Genomic DNA, 16,295 nt, shown 5'->3' on the forward strand with positions numbered 1-16,295 from the left:
CGAGGAAGACTATAGGCTATATATGTATCACCTTACTAAGATCAATAGGAGCAGATCACTGCGGGTAAAACCGCGGAACACAGCCAGTCGCTTATAAAGGTCTTCAAAAATGTTCGATCGTTGTTTATAACGGTGCATTTATATCAAACGAACATAGATCTAGAGCAAGAGCATTCTTTCGTGATCTTTTAGTTTAAACGAAAACTCGTATTCAATGTTGTTCAGTATTAGAACATTGCATTCTTTTCGAACGCACTAAGAACAACGAAATAATGTTCTACACCTGTTTACATTTAAAAAAATGACATAGTGGGGTTAGATTTGCTTGTTTGATGTAAATGCTCTGTAACATTCATAGAAATTAACACCTCATTTCGTCGTATTCATTTTCAAAGTCTATTGCATCGCTCATAAGAAAACTCTACCTAATACATGCATAAGTTTTGCTTTGGACAATTTTTAAGCATTATTGTGAGTCTGGTTGCTTATGTCTGTGTCAATGTTCAATGGCTGGTCTTCTCGTACGAATTTTAGAGTGTTCCCTTCACGTATAGCGATGGTACATACATCGTTGTGATTGTATTACAATGCAGATTTGTCGAATGTATGTTTCATCGCGATGCGTGCAGTGGAACGCGGGTGAGAAGCGTTAGAATGAGGGTCGAATTTTGACCACTAGTAGTTAACTCTAGTGACAAATATTGAGGGAAATCTTGTATAAAATACATTCTGTTTGATTGGTCAACAAGTTTTCAAAGTCCATATTTTACTAAAACTTTTCATTTATTTCATGCTACTATGCAAGAATAATAAATTCTTCAATAATATTTACTAAGAAATTACATTTTGCAATGACAGTATTTAAATTTAACATTGTAAATGTTATTTTTTTAGAGTTTTAAGTATGTTTGTTTAGCTACAATTTATATTTATCGGTTTTTATGAAAATGCATTTTCCTTTTCCCATCTTCTATCTACTAAAAGAATTTTGAGTATCTGTAGAATATAATTTAATATAGTGTGACAATTTAAAGCTGTAAAGGGTTGCACACCAAATATTTAAATATTAAATTTAAATCAAACAGTTGACTGCAACAAGTTGATAGTTTTGACAAACTTACCTTCAGTTAACGTTGAATTAATAAGTTTATATTAAGGAACTATATCGACTTATTTTACTTAGAGGTGGTTATGTAAAAAAAATATGGGATTTTAGAAATATAATAATTAAGGCAAATAGGAATTAGTATCAAGTACAGGAATTTACAGCAAGTTGTTTTATTTTGAATAAGTGCAGGATTGATCGGGAAATAAATTCCTTTCAGTTTACACAAGGTAACGTCAGCATAGAAAGTCCAAGAGCGCTTTATTTTGAAGACCAATTTGAGTTGCAGAAATATTAATTTATCTTATACATATTATTATACTGATTCAATGTCTGGATAAATATTAACCATTATATAGGTATTGTTGTTATATATGAATCATCGTAATATAAATAGTCATAGGTGATTTATGTAACTCATGAAAGTGACAAAATAATAGATAACATGTAGTTCTATTTATATCAATAATATATTTACATTTAAAAATCTATCTACTGAGTGAAACGTATCTTTAAAATAATAAATATATCTAGGTATAGGTACAAAAATATTGGTATAAGCATTGTTATTTTTACGCCCCAATGAATTACAATAGTTATCATTGAGTAATTTGTGTAATTTATTATGTGCATTAATTCTTGTATTATATAAGTTCCGTATTTTAAATTGAAATGATAATGATGATTCATGAACATATTATTCAATCTATCGCAATTCGCAATACATTTTGTTAATAAAGTGGATAAATAACTTTCTCATATCAAAAAGGGCCGAAGCAAAAAGAACATGCGCAAGCGCCGCCATTACTTCCCAAATAAAAGGATATGAATACTTGTAATGATTGCTTAATTCTTTCAAATTGTTAGTTAAATTATTTTATTAACACAAGTACAGGTTTCCGGATCATTAGATTATTTCGAATCAAAACATGGGAAGGTCCTTGAATCTAAATGTCATGGGGGCTCATTAAACCCGTAGTTGGATACTTAAATTGTTAATCTTTTAAATTAGTTAATTAGTTTGGAATTATTTTGAAGTTTAACAGTTGGTAACTATTACTTTGCATACAAAGTACTTTGGATGTTTTATTGCATACTTGTATGGACATGATGGTTAGTAAAACATATACATAAAATGCGATTGGATTGTGTAATGTGTAACGTTATGAATGAAAGAAGAAGTAAAGCACCTAGTTGTTGTATATTTACGCATACTATACGGCTAGTATGTGATAGAGATTAATGTATCTTCACACTTCTCTTCTTCTTTAAAAAGACGAAACTGAAACAATTCAATTTATAAAAATGCAAAATCGTCTTTTTTGGACGTTTTTGGTGTATGGTTAATGATATACTGTGGTATATGGTATATCATTATTCATTAACCATATACCATGTACCACAGTATACGGTTAATGATAATTGAAAGATTGATACCATTATTTTTATTTTTACAGTGAAATTTCAAATTTAGCAATCTCATCATGCGATTGTATTATTTAAAACATGATAATATAACTATTATCAACGTATATCAAATCTAGAATCTAATATAAACATCTATCTATCTAGTACATACGATACGGTAACTTAATCTATAGCGTCGGCTAGTTTCAAACAACACGTCAACAAAAACTACATTTATTTAACAAAGCAATTAACACGAGCCGAGATGTCATATTCACATTCTTTTAATTATTTCGCAGAACACTTGGCACCCTCACAATTAGGGTGAGATGAACCCGAGGCAAAATAGGCATAATTTTTCAAAAATTTACACGTATTTGGAGTCACACATCTTCAAATACAACGTTCTATATTATGTAGTGTGGTTCTCTTCCGAATTCTTGTTTTATGTTTTTCGCTAATCATTTTGATTGACGTCATTAGCAATAATTAAGTTCATAATAGAGCTTTACATTTTAAACGATTCATTATGGTTTTTGCGATACTAAAACAACTTTTTTGGGTTCCTTACTAAATTAAAAATGCAACCAGAGGGTAAGGTACGTTCGATTTATGACACACACAAAGTTTCAAAAAACGTCTAGATACACACATAATTTATCACTCGATAAGATATCAAATACTTATTTATTATACCTAGGTACTTCCCTTTCACTGATATTATTACAAAAAGCAATATTATGTAGCACACGAGTATAAAAACAATGTACCACAGTATATGGAAAATCTGAAACTTTTTTTTGGATAACAAACTTATTTGCAGTTGGTGAACTAACCACAATCTATATTCTATACCGATGTACTGGGCACAAAAGTTCCCAACGGCAAAGTTAAGCTTGTAAAGTTGTAACTCGATCCGCTTGTGCGGAACCCTCGACCGTCCGACTCGCACTTGACCGGCTTTTTTGTAGAGCATGCGCGCTATGTGTGTGTACAATGCTAAGAGACTACAATTTTTTTACTTAGACCTTAAGACATTCTAGATATTCGATAACTATAATTGTGTTGCGTCATAATGAATATGAGTGTTAAACCAATTTATGTTAATTCATGAATAATCTTATTTATTATAAACTTTTTTCTTCTTCTAATTTGAGGCGTCGAAAAATTTAGATAGTACAAAATTGCGTTATAATGGTGACCAAACTAAGCAACACAAAATATTAACAAGCACAAAATGAAATCCAAGAAAAAACAACAGTTTCGAGTTTTTTTACAAAACCAATTTTTTGCAACGTCTTGTAAAATAAAAAGCATACATGAAGCATAATTAGCCTGTCTTAATTTAAACATCAGCTAAACACTTTAATTTCTCGATTAATTCCAAAAACACGTTATTAAACAGGGAAAAGTTCGCAAAAAGATAATTATGCACCCGGCGAATCGATACCATTCATCAAAGTCACAAAAATAATGCTATTCTAAAATGTAGGACGTGTATCAGAGAGTTCGCCAACGAATCCCATGGCTACGTAATAACACCGAAATGAAGGGTTGTAAACGCTTCGAAATTTAATGAAATATTTGATTTATGCCCACCGTGAATCAGGTAGCTTATTATAAGAATATATCATTAAACATTACATATATAATTAAATTCGAACTTAGCCCGAAGCTACCCCAATTTGAGCGGTGCCGCCGCATTATAATTTTAATAAAATTGCCCGCCGCCCGATAAAAATATACGTAAAGAAACAACAAAATTATAACACATCTGATTGATGTATTATTTGGTAATTTATCGGCTGTAATTACATTGTAATAATGGATAATGCTTCGGCGCGAGGGACGATTTATTAGTATTTATTAAAGTATGAATTATTGTATAATTACTGGGATGAGAGCTTCCAAACTAAACAGAGCGGTTGTTTTAGGGTTGAATTTATGAGTGATTCTCGGAGTCGGTCTAATCGCCTGTTTGCGATCGCGCTATGGGCGCCTCTCACATTAATGCGTACATGTAAAAACACTACACATAAAGGATTATGTCTCATAACTCCACTTGGTTCTCAGAAGTTATGATCGGTTTCTAATTTAATTTTATGATAGGAATCAATTTGTGCGTTTTATTAACAATTTAGATACATAAAAAAATAATCGTTTAAAAGCAAATATTATTTGTGGGATAAGAACTAATATTTCTATCATACTTTTGTTCTTATTGAATTTTTTTAACAATTTAAAAAATTACTTTGATAATATTCTTTCTTACAAAAGCAAATTAGAAGTCGAAACATAAACAAATCACATCGATTGCACGCATGTAACCGCTTGTGCAACGCCTACGTTATATAATTAATTGTTTTTATAAAAACCGGCCAAGTGCGAGTCGGGCTCGCGCACAAAGGGTTCCGTAGCAGCAAATATAATAAATTACAGTTAAATCAACCTATCTCAAAAACTATAAGAGATACTTTGATCAAACCAAAAATCGTTGAAAGAGTTAATTAGCATGCATCACCTCTATTTTTTTTAGAATTTTATACCCCGTAGTTATAAAAATAGAGGGGGGGGGACATACTTTTTACGACTTTGAGAGCTGATATCTCAAAAACCGTTCACTTTAAGAAAAATGTTTTTTAGAAAACTTTATATCATTTTAAAAGACCTTTCCATTGATACCCCACACGGGTATGTACATCGAAAAAAAAAATTTCATCCCTCAGTTACATGTATGGGGGGCCCCACCCCCAATTCTTTTTTTTACTATTTAGTGTCATATTTTTGTAGCGGTTCATACAACACATATTCCCATCAAATTTCATCACTGTAGTACTTATAGTTTCCGAGTAAATCGGCTGTGACAGACGGACAGACGGACAGACGGACAGACGGACATGACGAAACTATAAGGGTTCCGTTTTTGCCATTTTGGCTACGGAACCCTAAAAAGCCATAACCGTTACTTTTATAGCTACCTCTTTCATGGACAAACAAACACGTACAAAATTAATAGTTTAAAGGGCCTCGTTTACGCGTCGTAAAGATGATACCCGATAGTACTTAAGATAAAATTCACAGATGTTGAGTTTGTTATTATGACTAATAATTTATACCTCGACATAATAATTATTGTACGCCATACACCGGTACTGCTTAAGTATTATAATAGGCTGTTAATACATCTATCTGAAGTTGAATACGGTGACTACACGCTATTTTAGCCTATCTGACAAGGAGATACGGTTTAAATTTCTATGAGGAATTATTTAAAAATAAAGCCAATAAACAATAATAAATGCAAGATCGACGTGTTCACGTATTACAGGAATGTCTTTTAGATTATAATGTTTATTACAAGTAACTCGTTATTGATAATTATTATTTGAACAACTAGGATTAGTTGGTTGAGTTCACAGGTATTGTACTTACCTTGTGGTACTTAACGATAATGGATATCATTTAATTACGTTATTATTATAATTATAAGCATACATTAAATTGTAATGGTCGCGATAATTTAAATAATAATTATTGGCAAAATAATAAAATGCGATAATTAAAATTTTAATCATCGCAAAGTAAAAATGTTTGAATTTAATGTAGAGTCATAGTAGAGTTTATTTAGATAGTGTTTTTTAATGATCAAATTCTATAAATGTACCTACAGTTCTATAACACAATGCATGCCTATATTATTTAAATAAGGGAGTTAATTTTTTGAAGAAAAATCCTCGAATCTATCCCTTAATGATATCTAAAATGCTATCAAATTTACATTAAAAATGAAAATGCGAAAAACATATTTATAAATTGTTATGAAGTCAGTTAAAACAACATTCGTTTTCATTAGTTTTTCCTTCAATATCAATTAAACAGCTGAATAAAAAAAATCTTGAATGTGTCTAAAAGCTTAATTATCAACAGGATATATTAAGTCTTATGACTTTTAAGACTATATTTTTACGACAATAACTTTGTAATAACGTACCTAGTTACTTGTATTAAATTATTTTATGGCCAGCATTAAAATGTAATAAAGCAAATTATATCTTTATCAATACTTAAATACTAATTAAGAGACCGCAAGGTCGAATAAATTGTGATTTTCCATGTAATAAGTATTTTTAATATAAGGCGTCATTAGCGGTTAACTTCTGTTAAATGTATTACAATATGTAAATAAGATTTATTATGCAACGATGTGTATGACAAAAATGTTGTAAATTAATTATTATTTAATATTGATTACGTCACACAGAAATACAATGATTACGTTAATCATCAAAAACTTATAATATAAACAATATAATAAACGTTTGCAATGTGACTAAAATGGACTAGGTGAAACAGCGGGGACCTGCTAGTTTCTAATAAAGTTACCTTCTTTTCTATAATACTTGTACGCCACATGGCAGATCACAGCGGATCACCTACATATAATGTAATAACCCTTATAACCTGTGAATCACAATAAATCATTTGAATTTTAATTTGAATTTGAAATAACCATAAATCCTTAAATTAGATAGGCTCTAAAATAAATATCATGTATCATACATATTTATAGCTATGATAACAATTAATCAAGCCCATGCTATAAAAATAGCATTAGAATTTTAACAATACAACAAGGCGTTGTTTATCGAACAATAACTGTCCAAAGCGTGTCACTGAAATCAAACTGAAATATAAAACCATAATACGAAGTGATAGCCAACGGTATGCCCTTAATTAATATGTAATTAAGGTGTTTATAACTTGATAACAGGCCTAATTATGTTATTAATAGCACATTAGGGTCACGTGACGTCATCACGCATTATTAATATTAAAAACGAAATGCCGTTACAGTGCGTAATTATTTATTCATTAGTTCATAAATATTATATTCCATGTGTAGATATATGTTCTGTTTGGAAGTTTGGTCGCAAATATACTGATGCATTTGATGTGTTTGATATGTTTAACTATCAGGGATTTCATCTGAATCCATACTAATATTATAAATGCGAAAGTAACTCTGTCTGTCTGTCTGTCTGTTACTCAATCACGCCTTAACTACTGAACCAATTTGCATGAAATTTGGTATAGAGATATTTTGATACCCGATAAAGGACATAGGCTACTTTTTATCCCGGAAAAATGACGGAATCCCGGAAATCCCACGGGAACGGGAACTATACGGGTTTTTCTTTGACTGCGCGGGCGAAGCCGCGGGCGGAAACCTAGTAAGAAATAAAAATGAATTAAATTAAAAGCTTGTATTACGTCAACATCATTTATTGAAAGTTCAGTAAATTTATGTTAAAATGTTTGCGTGTCTGTTCTGCAGAATCTTTGCAAGGTTGGTTCGGAAGAAATGTTCGCCTCACATAGACTCACTCTCCTGAAAATCATACGATTAGAATCAGTTTGGTTCTAATGGAAGTAAGACAAAACAAAAGTATAGGCATAGGCGGCTAGATAATATAATATAACAAAGTGTTAACTCTTTATTAGATCGTTTTTAAATTAAGATGAAGTAGCCCTGGAGCCAAATAAACACTAATTTCCCAAAAAGCCTACCATTTACCATCATATATCATGACATTACACAGGTTAATGAACTATCTCGCCCTCAGAAATAACTTTGAAGCTTTATCATGATTATGTTTTATTAAAATTAGCTTATTTTACGTTTCAGTCACTTAAAATTATTGCGCGAGCTCAATTTTATTTCATTTATTCTTTAATAAAAATGTAATAAAGTACGAATGATTACGATAGATAAAAATCTAGCAAATGAAAAAATGTTGCCACTCGTGAAAGCAGTGGTAATTTCGTAGAAAAAAACAGACGATTTGGAAATAAAATCGCTAATGACTGAGGCCATTAAGTAAATTATTTTAATTATAACTTGCTATTTCGTTTATTCATTTTGGTAATTTCGTTGAATATTTAAAATAAGAAGGGTGAAGTGTTGTTTAATGCTGAAAAGATTTAAGTCGCAACTGTATCGTGACGTGACCTTTTTATTTATGTATCACTCGAGCGATTTGTTGTTACAAAGGGCTACAACTTGATTTCGAGTGGAATGCATACGAGCTGACTGCATTGTTCGTTACATATGTATTTATATTTTAATTCAAACCATGACATACCCAGCCTTTCAACTCATTACTGACTTGCTCTACTAAAATAAGTTTTAACACATTTAACTTATTCTTATACCTTTAGGAGTAGACGGTAGGTTTAGTTGTAGAAAACTTAGATTCAGGTGAGTTAACTCGTGTGGTTTACGCATCGATTGCTTGCTTGACACTATGTGGTATGTGAACCAACATTACATACTCGTCAATGTAAATTAACATTTAGGAGGACATATTATATCTATACGGTTGACATGGAGTAAATTTAAAGGTAGGCTCTCAGAATTTTTTTCAAGTTCTTAATTAATGACAGGTATAAAGGAAATAAATTTTATATTTAGGTACACTGATTATTATTAATTTGTTAATATACTTAAACTTGTTAAGCAGCATAATGAGATCCTCATGAGAATTAAAAAAGGTTCTTAAAACCTATGTCTAAATTTGGTTATGCACTTAAAACATTAAACTTCGGAATATCGAAAACCCAAATTTTATTATAAGAAATTAAATGCATATTTCAAAGAAACCGAAAACAGAGCGAGATGATATAAAATTAAACCGAATTAAACCCGTTCATTTAAAGACCTCTATCTTAGTGGAGAGTTAGTGATCATAAAATATGGAGAAGGCATCTTTTTACGTGAACAATGAACATGCTAATAACGCTGTTTTAACCTTAGTTTATAAAACTATATTCTCCATTGTTATGAAAGATAAAATAAATTTAAATATATGTATAAGAGTTAATTAAATATTGTGTTAATAATATATTAAAAAATTTCTTTTATGACTTTTCAGTATCTTATTCTCTTATTCATATCAATGGTACTTTTTTCTCTTACAAATCAAATGAATCAATTGATGATACTGTATATATTACTGAATAAAAAAATGTAACATATTACCACCTCTGATCCCTCCAATTCGTAGCTCCAAGTTACAGGACACAGACGGACGTCTGAATGGCGTCTCATTATCTTTAATTATATACCGATTCTTCAAGCACTCCGCTTTGCAAATCGAATACATTTATCTACATTTAATCTACATACATTTAAATTCGTTACATTAGCAACATCTTTGTTTATTTGTTTCGGTCATAAACCTTTAAGCCTTGAACCTTTATCATAAGAACTTTATAGCAAAAAATTGTGCAGGAAATTGTAATAAGTTTATAAATAAATGTAAAATAAGACACATATTTTCCATGAGAAAATTAAAAGCGAAATAAATATTATTGTAAGTAACTAAAAGGATAATTAATTAAAAAGATGTGGCGATTATAGGAAATCATCAATATTATTTTAAAACAATCCTATTCCGTTAAGATTCAGGCCATAAATAAGATAGCTAATCTATACGTGTTCCATTTCAAAATGCAATACATTGCTACATTCTTCACGTTTGCAAGAGCGCGTTCCATATATATGAGGCAATGGAGCGTGCGCTTTCAATTCATTTCAGTTTTAGAAGGGTCGCGCGAGAACATGGTACAGGCACTCTATTACTCTCTGACTACTGTGTACGTTTGCCGCTGCCCTTTTGTTTTGCCTTTAGTATTTTATCGAGTGGAAATTTGCATACGTATTACAAGTTAAATAATATTTATTTTTACGTTTAAAAAGATTAACATAGGTTTGGTAGAGACATGTTATATTATAAGAAGTGTCTCTACATGTCATGTAAAACATATTACTTAGTAATTAAATGAAAAATCTGAAGAATTTAAATGAAAATGAAGATTTTTTGCTAATGACCAACAAATAATTTCATACGATAACGGTTTGGGAATAAACAAAACTATGCTACGAGTAAGTTTTATAAGTTGCTCTACGATCAAATTTAAATATAGTACCTACGATTATCTTTTTATTTTTTAATTGTACGTACTTAAATACTTATTACAATAATTTAAAGTAAAACGTTATGTCTAGTAATATTCGATTGTTTATTTAGTAATAAATAAAAATACTACCAATACCACTCCCTTATTTAATAGGAGTAATTAGAGAAAGTTTTTGCTATAATTTGCGCTTGCTTTGCAACAATTATTAGCCATAAAGAAGTAAATCTGTCATTCCATAGCTACGAGCCGCTGGAAAAAAACAGCCTCAAATAGACAATCTCTAGTACTTAGAGGGTAAAAAGGGGAAACCGGGCTAAAAAGCGTAATTATGATGATTATTTAGGTCGTAATGCGACTATCCCACCACCCTGTCATTAATCGCCCCCTCTCCCTCCCCACTCTCTTTATTATTTCGTTTCAATTATTTTTGTGATTATCTTTTTATAGCGGGCGCATTAAAACTCAAAAATAACAGCGCATTAAAGATAATTTGAATCGAAATAACACGATGTCCGCTGTTCGCACTTTTTATGAATTATATTATGGAGTTGTAACTGACTTCGTTTGACATTTGGAAATTTACATCGCATTTTACTTTTTGTTTACGATTTACTTTGCATTAACACTTTTCTTATATGCCATTTCTTTTTACTTGTAATTGGCTAAACATAATTGCTATTTTACAAACATACTATGGGTTCATGTCCCAAACACATGAGGTAATGGTATTTCTAGGGATTAATTTAACTATTATGCGACTAAATAAAAGCGCTATTATATGTTATAGCTTTTAGTTTTTTAAGAATCTATTCAGTCAAATTATTCTATACCATTAATAATAACAAACATAATTATAACGCGACGCGTGACTATTAACAATAGAAGTTGGATTTGCCAACCCCTTATTCGTATTACTAATGAATCGCGGATCGTTTGAAAATAAGCTTTAAATAATATTAAGTAGAGTTTAAAGTCGTCTAATCATTACCATAAATGCATTATTATAAACCTTTATGGATGGGCAATTTTTATGATTGTGCTCGTACAGATGTATGAAATCGTTAAATCTTCAGTTTGGAGCGCCGAAGCACGATCTTTTTACATTATAAAGTTTAATTGCGTTATTGTTGTTTAAGATATTAATTGCATTTGAACAATGGTTCTTCGATTCATTAAAAAATATAGGTAATTATGGATATATTTGTTGTAAGCTCATAATATTATGACTATGCAGGCACCTAGTAGGTACTTACAAGAATAACCTTCAATTATTTTAGAGCTTTATTATTCATCAAAATAATATTTGTGTCAACTTATTCCTAACGCCTCTACTTTTGTTAACTTAAATTACTTTTATACAAATAGGTAGTCCATATTATGCATATTCCAAATGAAAGCAAAATTTTAACAAATGCACCAATAAAATGTGAACTTAAACGTTCTATCATCACATTCCCGCCAAAAATCCGATGATATATATCACAATACACGGCATCGTACCGTGGTGGCACAGAGTATACAAACATTATTTTATCTGTGCGCGGTTGCGTTCGGAAAATTGAAAGTGGCAGTGCGAAAGCATGGAGCATTGATATATCCGCTGATCTATTATTATATTTAGCGCACGTTAACCGGGCATCGGTGAAAGCGAAACCGATTTCAATTGTTATCTCACTCGGCCGTTAATTGACCGATATTTGTAAATGTACGCGGGGTTAATTTTGTGTTTTAATCACGCTAGTTTTAACGGTTGACGGCTGTACGGGGGAGATCGAAGCATTGTAATTCCAATTTTGGAGTGTTGCGCTTGGGAAATTTTAATGGTTAGCTCATAGAGCTAATGTGAATTTACTCTAGTTAATAACAAATTGTTACAAAAACGTTGTTGATATAATGTTGCTTTCCTTTGATGTTGTCCTTTTCTTATTTTTGGTAACTAAACAGAAAACTTTATTTTGAGAAAGTGAAAAAGAGAAAGTAGGTACTAGGGGATTAGGAATATTATGAAAGCCGGCAGACATGTAGGTAGAACTACTAGAAATTCTGCATTTTGCACATGTGAAATCGTCCTTAAGTACACATTTTATTGTACATAAATGTATGAATTCCTTCTGAAATAATAAAGTTAACTATAACTATACAATCATCTCATAAAAGTAGCATTTGTGTAATGTCAATAAATGATTCTACCACGACTAACATAGTTGTAAGACTATAAACCACATTTAATCGTTGCAATAATATAATATCTCCGGTATTAAAACTGACGATTTTCTAGTGACAATTTATTTTAAAACAATAATAAAATGCATCCAGTAATTTGACGATAAATCACGCATTATTGCACTTCACAGTAGCGACTATTTCCTAGCAATTGTTCCCTTGATGTTAACAATAAACTTTTGTTTAGACTATTAATACATCAGTTCAAAGAGCCCTGTCAGCGGTTGTTTTAAAGCTATTATCGTATTATGAGATCGTTTACGCCAACATTCGCTGTTTAAAGTTAATTTATATACATATACTTGTTTGTGATACGTTTATTATGTTCCTGATTATGATGAACTTTCCAGCTTCTACGGAATGAAATGTCAAATATTCTAAATTATACATTTTAGGAAAGTATAGAATAAAGGTACTTTTAGGTATAGATTTACTACCTTCTTGAACCTAGAGCCTGACATACTTATCGGCTCATAATCTCTAGGGATTCAATTCACTTGCTCTACTAAACAATTCCTGTAAGGATATAATATAGAAAATAGATTTCTGTTATATCAAATTTGAAAAGAAAAAATTCTGCAATTTTTTGGTCCTGAATGTTCTTTGATTTCTAACAGTTCATAGAGAGGTATATATTAACTATTTATTATAATGTCGTTATCTATAGTTATCAAAAAGAAGTAGAAACAATTCTTAGTTTCATTCAAAGCTCACTTATATACCTATAACACCTATAGTGGCGTAATGGCCTGTACGTTTGTTATACACGAAAAAAAACAAAATCCCGTAGATTCCTCGAGGCGCGTACGTAAAGGGCCCTTGTCGCGCACTCGCCGTACAAAAGCACTTATCATTGCCCTTCCGCGGGTGTTCCCGATCACTTATTATACGAACACCATTGTTCTAAAATTATATTGCGACGCGTTGTTACGCGTGCCTCATTATTACATTTTATTATTCACGGCTTCTCGTGTTATTTGTGCGTTTTCATGGCTTTGTATAATTATTGTACTGTTTGATTTTGTAAGGTGTGCTTTTTTAAAAGTTGGTAAGATGTTGATTGACAACATTTAAATATTTTTGGCTTTATTCAATTTGTTAAAGGCTGGTTTATATGATATTTATTTTTAAATAAAGGATCCTTTTTAACTATGATCAATTCATTCCATTTCGTAATTTGGTTTGTTATACTTTCTGAACAACTTATTATTATTAGTATTCCAAGTAATGCTCATTAAAGCTATATTGATACTTCACTGAAACTTTAAAGTAGGCACATAATAGGATAAGTTTGTTTACCGGGTTTTACAATGCCAGAATAATAATTCACTTCTTTTCATTCAGAAATTATAATATAATGAGTTGGCTTTCGATAAACAGGGTATTTGTTTTTGAAACGAGTAATTTTCAACAGAATGAGTTCTGTTAACTAAAGCCATCAGAACAATACATAACCTATATTAAAAATCAACCGCCGCTGGCCGAAAAAAAGTATAATTATAAAACGCGCGTAATTCTAATTTCGAATTCAAATTAAAGCCGCTTAATGCGCGGGAGCGACCCCGTAAAAAAAAGAGTTGACGAGTGCTCGCGGAGGGTGGTAATTTTTCATTAATTTAAGTTCACCATTCCCTGTTTTGTTTGCTTTTAATCGCATTTCTAATTAATCCCGTCGAGAATAACGTGACAACTGTCGACTATGGCGGCCATTTTTTTCGAGGCCCAGTATAGCAGATGTCGGCCGATTTCCATTTGTTTCTGAGATTAATGATTCGGTGCGATTGTGAATTTTTCCGGTCGGCTTTTGTTGTTTTAGAAGCAATTTGTCCGCTTACTGTAGAGGCCATTCGTTAAATGCCTCGCGATGATATTGAACAGAAAGGCAAGTGTTACAATTCATATAATTCGGCAAGCAGCCTTGTAGCTAGATCGCTGCGCTGGTGAAACAGACTATAATATTTTGTCGAATCTTTGGATAAACAATAAACCGAAATTAAAGTATCGGCAGAAGAACTGAAAACTACATAGCGTTAATAAGAGACAAAAAAATGAACTAACTCGCTCTAATACGCACTTTCTTCTGATTAGTAATTAGCTATAAAACGTGATGTTTTTTTTATTACATTCATTAGTACCTACATCATGATCTAGTTTCAAAGTTAGTTGTAATGTGTCTTTTCTTAATACATGTATCGGATAATATAAGTATTTTTGTTATTGAGCAAATTGGAATAATTGATCATCTATGTAGGGGTAGAGTCGTCACGGAGTACTAGACAAACAGAGTTACACTCACATTTACAATGTTAGTAAATATACGTATGCAGTTAATATAAAATACAATATGAAAACTTCATTCCCAAACTGAAATTGTTTTCATAATCGTGTAAATTGTATTAGAACAAATAAACCGAATTGTATATCAAACACCACTTCGTTATTCCACATTTTTCATTGTTTTTATTATAAGTGTCCAAATATATTGACAAAATTAGTAACAAAATTTCCCCTTATGCGTGATACGGCATAGAAAATAAATAAACAAGTATTGTACTCTTTGTAAAGGACAAAACGCAAATGGAGAGCATCGCTTAGTATTTGAAACCGATTGGAAAAGCAATCAAACTCTAGTACCAATTTTTTTGATATTAAAATACAGCTGCATAGGTTTTGATTAGTGGAGAATAGAAATATAAAACATGCTAACACTAAAACTGGAATAGAAATGTACAATGAAATATATAGTTACATGTAAAACAGACATGTGTGTGTAGGTATTAGCTGTATATGTGTGTTGTGACGTTTGCTGCATTTGTTATCAAGGGAATAGATCCTTTGTTAGTTGTTATTGATTAAATATGATTGATACATTGGGATGGCACATTTATATGGATTTTTTGATGTTGAAAATACAATTTGTGTTTGTTAGATTTTTTTGTAGAGCCAGATTTATGCGGTCTAATGAATGCTTGATGAGCCGCAAATTTGAAATTGTTTTTGGAACTTTTAACAATCTATTTTTAAAATTAACTCTATAGTTCGTCGTTATTAATAGATATTATTATCTTGCCGTCTATTATTTAAATGAAAATCAATAGAAGTATGGAGGTATTAGAAATATTAGCGTAATAAAAAATATACTCGTTTTTGTTCTTGTCTGTACAGTTGTTCGTGTATAGCTTTCTATTAAAATAATCACCTGTTCTCCTGAAGATACTAAACATATACATATTACACATGTACATAAGATAACCTACGTGCGATCACGTGTATTCGCACCACAGAACGAATGACCTAGACCTAAGTAGTGGCTAGACAAAAACTAATGACCAATAAAATAATCTTTAATTCAATCATTTTCTCCGAATTAGGTCAGCTTATCCTAACAATTGACGTTGATTAAGTTATTGTGATATTTTGTACAAAATACAAGAACACTTCTGAAAAAAATATAGAGTCTTAAAAACTACTTGAATATTATAATACTTTAATATTATTACTTTAATATACTTAAATAAAACTACTCGAATATTATTAAAATATAGAGTCATAAAAATACTTTACACCTATCAATAGCAAG

General features: G+C 30.9%; 1 protein-coding gene across 4 annotated transcripts in view; it reads left to right on the plus strand.

The window, feature by feature from the left end:
- The window catches only part of pdm3 (POU-domain protein pdm3), a 112,161-nt gene that overhangs the window by 5,092 nt on the left and 90,774 nt on the right, over window positions 1-16,295 (plus strand). The window lies entirely within an intron of this gene.

The sequence above is a fragment of the Colias philodice genome, chromosome 13 (assembly GCF_061535455.1).
Source record: "Colias philodice isolate Cphi_HAF_F1 chromosome 13, ilColPhil1 Martin Lab GWU primary, whole genome shotgun sequence".
Classification (NCBI taxonomy): domain Eukaryota; kingdom Metazoa; phylum Arthropoda; class Insecta; order Lepidoptera; family Pieridae; genus Colias; species Colias philodice.